This window comes from Pleurodeles waltl, chromosome 6 (assembly GCF_031143425.1).
Source record: "Pleurodeles waltl isolate 20211129_DDA chromosome 6, aPleWal1.hap1.20221129, whole genome shotgun sequence".
NCBI classification, from domain to species: domain Eukaryota; kingdom Metazoa; phylum Chordata; class Amphibia; order Caudata; family Salamandridae; genus Pleurodeles; species Pleurodeles waltl.
Window position 1 is genome coordinate 975,288,710 of NC_090445.1, and position 7,535 is coordinate 975,296,244.

Below are 7,535 nucleotides of genomic sequence, written 5' to 3' on the forward strand. Positions count from 1 at the left end.
CACCCCCAAGAAGAAGCACCAGCAGATCCTTCAATCAAGGCAACAGTACGAAAACAGCTCTCTCATTATTTTAGTGAGAACTGGGGAAGCTCTAAAAGTAGTGTTCATGACTGGGAAGCGATGAAGGTGGTGATGAATGAGGGGTGTGCCTCAAAACTATGTATGGAATTAGGAAGCAAGTGGAGAGTCATCTCAACCACCAAGAAGCACTCTTGAGTGTGCTGGTGAGGGAGCTCCCCACCCAGCCCAAAAGCTAGGGCACTGGCAACAGGCACGTAGGGAACTCCTAGATGATTGGCGCAGGTTGGAGAAACATATTTACACAGCACACCATCAGAGATTACAAGCAGAGGGGGACACAACAGGAGCAATGCCTGCATGGTTAATTAGGCAACAGGAGACCCAGGAACCTGTCATGGTACTGCAGGATGAGGAGGGGACCCTAGTCAACACACAACCAGCAATTAATGACATGTTTAGGGCCCATGTTAGCAAGCTATATGCAGACTGTAAGGAGAAATTGGCAGAAATAGAGCTCCCGAAGCTCAGGGATTTGTAGCATGCCTCCCTGGAGGAGCCTTTTACCCGGAACGAACTCATGGCAGCTATGAGATGGCTCAAAACAGCAAAAACACCTGAAGAAGATGGTCTCTCTGCAGAATTTTATCAAAAATATGCATGTATGATTGCAGAGAAGCTGCCGGATGTATTCTAAGAAGCACGCCACAGCAGGCACTTACCTGACTCTATACTTGAAGCATTAATAGTATTAGTCCCAAAACCTGACAAGAACCTGGTGGAGCCCCCATCCTATAGGCCACTTTCTCCGTTATATGCCTATATTAAAATACTTGATGGCATTTTGGCGGTGCAACTGCTCCCGCACCTCATGGCACTAAGGCTCACAGATCAGTGTGGTTTTATGCCACACAGAAGCACCATGTATAATTTTAGTTGTCTGTCACACATCTATCACACACCGCACCTGAGGAAGGGCTCCTATGCCTTTGCATTCTTAGATACTGGATAAGCCTTTGACTCTGTAGATTGGGAGTACCTCTGGCAAGTGACAGGGAAAGTAAGCCTCGGTCTGCAATACGTAGCATGGGTTAAATTATTATACACATACCCTGGGGCACTCATGCACACAGGAAATATAGGTGGTCATTACAACCCTGGCGGTCGGTGTTAAAGCAGCGGTAAAACCGCCAACAGGCTGGCGGTAAAAAAAATGGAATCACGACCGTGGAGGAAACCGCCAACATAGACAGCCACTTTAACACTCCGACCGCCAAGGCGGTACAAACAAGCACTGCGGCGGTAACCGCCAACAGACAGGTGGAAGACAAGGTTCCACCCACTCTATTACAACACGCCAATCCACCACTTTTTCCGGGACGGATTCACCGCAAACAAAAACACGGTGGAAACAGGACTTGGAAGGGAAAACGCTCACTTCTACACACCCCACGAGGAATCAGGATGCCATGGAACCCGAGCTCCAGATACTCCCAGCCTTTATCTTCCTGCTCCTCTACCAGGAGCAACAAAGACGGCGGCGAAGACCACGGTGAGTACTGCACCTACGACACAGGGGAGGGGGGAGGGGAAAAACAGTGAGACACGCAACAAGCAACACTCCCACCCCCACCCTCACCCACTACAACGCACATACAAGTACATGTTGATACATTACATTTACAACCCTCAACCCCCCCCTGGAAGAATGCAAGGACAAAAGGAAATGAGTCAAACGATTGTAATATATTCAAATACATTAATCAAAAATATATACATATATATATATATATATATTTACAGCATAAACAAATATATACACCAAGAATACAAGTCCAAGGTATTCCACCATCATAGTCCGTGGACCTCTGGGCCCAAAATGCATGGGCGAGGCCCACACTCAATACCCGAACAAGTCGGAGAGAACACTGCAGGGGGATCAGATAGAAATAAAACAGTCACCTCAGAGGGAAGGGAAGTGGGGGCACCTGAGCCGGATGAGTGCACAGCGCCAGATCCACGAGGGGGCTCCATGCCCATTGATGTATCCTGGGGAGTGCAAAGCCACAGTCTCTCAAGTCTCTCCAGTGGTTGGTTTGCCCACTGCTTCATCCTGGGGAGTGCAAAGCCATAGTCACTCAAGTCTCTCCAGTGGGTGGTTTGCCCACTGCTTTATCCTGGGGAGTGCAAAGCCACAGTCTCTCAAGTCTCTACAGTGGGTGGGTTGCCCACTGCTGCATCCTGGGGAGTGCAAAGCCACAGTCTCTCAAGTCTCTCCAGTGGGTGGTTTGCCCACTGCTTTATCCTGGGGAGTGCAAACCCACAGTCTCTCAAGTCTCTCCAGTGGGTGGGTTGCCCACTGCTTTATCTTGGGGAGTGAAAAGCCACAGTCTCTCAAGTGGATAACAGTCTCCACTGGTTCTGGAGGGGGCTTTGTGCCCAGAGTGCTTCATCCTGCCAAGGACTGAGGTAGTGGATGTGAGACTCCACTGGTTCTGGAGGGGGCTTTGCGCCCAGAGTGTTTCATCCTGCCAAGGACTGAGGTAGTGGATGTATTTCGCCACTGTTTCTGGAGGGGGCTTTGTGCCCAGAGTGCTTCATCCTGCCAAGGACTGAGGTAGTGGATGTATCTCTCCACTGGTTCTGGAGGGGGCTTTGTGCCCAGAGTGCTTCATCCTGCCAAGAACTGAGGTAGTGGATGTGAGACTCCACTGGTTCTGGAGGGGGCTTTGTGCCCAGAGTGCTTCATCCTGCCAAGGACTGATGTAGTGGATGTATCTCTCCACTGTTTCCGGAGGGGGCTTTGTGCCCAGAGTGCTTCATCCTGCCAAGGACTGAGGTAGTGGATGCGATACTCCACTGGTTCTGGAGGGGGCTTTGTGCCCAGAGTGCTTCATCCTGCCAAGGACAGAGGTAGTGGATTTGAGACTCCACTGGCTCTGGAGGGGGCTTTGTGCCCAGAGTGCTTCATCCTGCCAAGGACAGAGGTCGTGGATGTATCTCTCCACTGGTTCTGGAGGGGGCTTTGTGCCCAGAGTGCTTCATCCTGCTCGTGGCGGCCTCAGTAGCGTCGGAAGCTTTGGCACTCACTGGCCTGCGGGGCTTGTGGCGGCGGTGTCCTGTTCAGCGGTGCTTGTGGCGCGGTGTCCTGTTCAGCGGTGCTGGTGGCGGCGGTGTCCTGTTCAGCGGTGCTGGTGGCGGCGGTGTCCTTGGCAGCGGTGCTGGTGGCGGCAGTGTCCTTGGCAGTGGTGTTTGTGGCGGCGGTGTCCTTGGCAGCAGTGCTGGTGGCGGCGATGTCCTTGGCAGCGGTGCTGGTGGCGGCGGTGTCCTGTTCAGCGGGGCTTGTGGCGGCGGTGTCCTGTTCAGCGGGGCTTGTGGCGGTCTTGTCCACCGTGCAGGTTTTCGCAGACTTGCCTGTTTTTCTGTGCCCCTTCCCCACCTTGGATGGTGGCGCAGCTGTCTTCACACTCCCAACTGTACCCCTGGGAGAGGCTTTGGTAGAAGATGTTTTGCCTCTCTCCCGCCGGGCAGTGGCCAACTTTTTGTGCTTTTGAGGTGGGGGACTCTCCGTGGTCTGGCTCCTTGGCACATTGGCTGCCCTGCTGCCTGGCGCACTCCAGAAGCCGGTTACTACTGGCACCACAGTTCAGCCAGATGTTGTGGCTGAGGTGCTGGGTTGGGACCTGGAAAGGTGGGCCCTAGGAGACTGAAGGGGTGGGGGAGGTGAGGGGAAGAGGTCAATGTTGGACAGGAAAAGTTTTTTGGACACACTGGGACGGGTAGATGGAGGGGGTTTGGGAGTGGAGGAAGAGGTAATGGTTGTAGGAGGTGTACGTTTGGTGACTTTGGGTGAAGATGCATGGGCTGGAGGCTGTCGTGAGGTGGATGGCTGTTGGGTGGGTGTGTGGCCGCGTTTGTGTACCTTGGGAGGGGGGCTCACAGCCACACTGGGAGAGGACACAGGGGCTGTGTGAATGGTAGTGGGAGTGGTGACTGCATGTGAGCGGGGTGTGGTGGTGGGTGTGCTGGTGATGGAGGTAGTGGCTGAAGATGTAGTGCATGCAGGTGTGAGTGGAGACGAGACTGGGAGGGAGGAGGGAGACGAGGAGGAGGGGTACACAGTGGAGGCAGTGGATGTTGCTGTGTCTGCATGGGTATGATGCTTGCATGAGTGCCTGTGGGATGTGTGGTGCTTATGTTTGCCTGAGCTTCCCTTGTGTGTTGAGGTGTGTGCATGCTGGTCTGATGGTGTGCTTGGGATAGGCTGAGGTACAGGGTTTTGGGTCTGGTTGGAGGAAGTTGGAGGGGGGAGGCTGGACACAGGGACAATGGCTGCCATCAGTGCTGAGGCCAGAGTCTGAAAAGCTCGCTGTTGGGCTGCCTGACCAGAATGAATGCCCTCCAGGTATGCATTGGTCTGTTGCAACTGCCTCTCTACACCTTGGATGGCATTCAAAATGGTAGACTGGCCAAAAGTGAGGGACCTGAGGAGATCAATGGCCTCCTCACTGAGGGCAGCAGGGGTGACAGGGGCAGGGGCTGAGGTGCCTGGGGCGAAGGAGATACCCACCCTCCTGGGTGAGCAGCCACGGGGCACACGCTGAGGGGCTGCTGGGAGGGCGGTGCTGGTAGGGGGGGTGGCGGCTGTACCTGTAGATGTCGGGGGCACAGAGGGGCCCGCCACCGCAAGGGAACTCCCATCAGAGGAGGAGTCCGTGTCGCTGGTTTCAGCTCCTGTCCCCGCCGTGGAGCTCCCCTCGCCCTCCGTCCCACTGGTGGCTTCAGACTCCGTTGTGTCGCCCTCCAGGGCCATATGGGATGCAGCTCCCTCCTGCTCCGGTGCCACTGCTCCTCCGCCTGATGATGTTAATGCACACAAGAACAGGGAGACCACAAAAAGGGGGGGGAAGACAGAAGAAAGACATGTTCAGTGCATGCAATACCGCTACAGTTGGCGGACACTACAGACACAGAAGCCCCCTGCACTACGCCGTGTACTTAGAGTTCCCTAAGTAATCACAGGGACATGGGTTACAAGGCCTATGCACGATTGCTGCACAGATGGAAGTCACAGGAGGCTGACTAGCTGTAGGTGGCTCTGAACACAGGTGGGGTGGGGTGCCATAGGGCCTGCCTTAAGAAGGGAGCTTGCCTACTAAACTCGCCCTGGCCTAAGGGAACCCACAGCCCACCTCCCCCACCCAGACACCTCCAATGCGCACTGAATCAGCAGAATGAGAGTGTACTCACCCCCTTGTGGCTGCTGTGATGCCCTCAAGCGCCCATCCAACTCCGGATACGCCAACGCCAGGATCGGGAACATCAGGGGGATCATGGTGCGACGGGCACCCCTCCCACGTTGGGAGGCCATCCCCAGCTGGGCGTCCGCCGTCTTCTTCCTCCAGCGGCGAATGTCCTCCCATCTTTTCCGGCAGTGGGTGCTCTGTCTGTGGTGGACCCCCAGGGTCCGGACTTCCTTGGCGATGGCACGCCCAATATCCTTCTTCTGGTGGGCGCTGACCTACAGGAATAGTACAGGGGAAAAAGGAGAAGATATTACCATCCGCACCGTCACAGTCATTGACACGCATCCCTACCCTTGCCATGACGCACATGCACTCACCGTTGTATCATGCACGCCTCTTTCTCCCACCCTATCTTTCATCAACACCACTAAAACATGCATTGCCCATACAGCATGCTCACAGTGCACTCACCTGTTTGTCTGGAGGACCGTAGAGTAGCGTGTACTGGGGGAGGACCCCATCCACTAGTTTCTCCAACTTCTCTGTGCTAAGGCAGGGGCCCTTTCCCCGGACACACAAGCCATTGTCTCTTCCAGACTGAGGTCACAGCAGCACTTGCAGTGTAGGTCCTCTCCTGTCGAAGATCAGGTATCAAGTGATTGAACAGAGAGAAAATGGCGGTGACGTCCACGGCGGTGCGTACCGTCACTGCTGGCATACATCGTCATTGGCTCCTGGGACCCATAGGGTCCAATGTTAACCAATGCAGGATTGCGCCGTAGTCTTTGACCGCCTACCGCAACAGTGTACAATGCCAGCGCAGTTACCTCATGTTCCCTTGTCCCACATTACAGGTCAGGCAGATGCCATTTCAGGGGGCCACATGGCATTAATTTAAAATGCGTCACACATATCTAGGCCTTGCTAAGACACTAATACAGCCATATGTCGATTTTCAAAGAATTTCCTATAAAGTTGTGTTTACGTACCTCAGTGTTGGTTGACTCTCTGCTCGCTGTTCTCCTCCTAAGAGCACGTCCGCTGAGGCAGGTGAGGAGATGGCGGCATCCTCCGGTGTACAGACCGCTGGTGGACCTGTCGAAAAAGGAGGAGCAACATGTAATTATCACCTACAAACCTGATCGAAACACAATCCAGGAACTGTGTGCCCAGTTGGAGCCAGACCTGATGTCAGCTATCCGCCATCCCACAGGAATCCCCCCTCTAGTGCAGGTGCTGTCAGTACTCCATTTCCTAGCAAGTGGGTCTTTTCAAACAACAGTGGCCATTGCATCAGGGATGTCCCAGCCTATGTTCTCAAACGTGTTGTCCAGAGTGTTGTCTGCCCTGCTGAAACACATGCGCAGCTACATCGTTTTCCCTCAGGTGGAGGATTTGCCTACAGTGAAAGGTGACTTCTATGCCCTGGGACATATCCCCAACATCATAGGTGCCATTGACGGGACCCATGTGGCCTTGGTCCCCCCCCAGGAGTGAACAGGTATACAGAAACCGGAAGAGTTACCATTCAATGAATGTGCAGATGGTGTGTTTGGCAGACCAGTACATCTCCCATGCGAATGCCAAGTTTCCTGGCTCAGTGCGTGATGCTTACATCCTGCGGAATAGCAGCATCCCTTATGTGATGGGGCAACTCCAGAGGCACCATGTGTGGCTACTAGGTGAGGACATGGACACAATACAGTGTGACTAGGTGTCTGGGGATGTCCCTAAGAGTTAGTGTGTGTCTAACAGTTGTCCCTCGACATTTGCAGGTGGCTCTGGTTACCCCAACCTGTCATGGTTGCTGACCCCAGTGAGGAATCCCAGGACAAGGGCAGAGGAACGCTACAATGAGGCCCATGGGCGAACTAGGAGGATTATAGAGAGGACCTTCAGCCTCCTGAAGGCCAGGTTCAGGTGCCTCCGTATGACAGGTGGTTCCCTATTCTACTCACCAAAGAAGGTGTGCCAGATCATCGTGGCCTGCTGTATGTTTCAGAACTTTGCTTTGCGACGACAGGTGCCTTTTCTGCAGGAGGATGGTCCAGATGGAGGTGTTGTGGCAGCTGTGGAGCCTTTGGACAGTGAAGACGAGGAAGCAAAAGAAGAGGACATAGACAACAGGAACACGGTGATCCAGCAATACTTCCAGTGAGACACAGGTAAGAAGACAACACTGCCTGCTACATCTGATTTAATTCTTCTACCTCTCATCTGTCTGTCATTTTCCCCCAGTGTGTGGGCCCTGAGTTGTCACTTTCCCTTTCG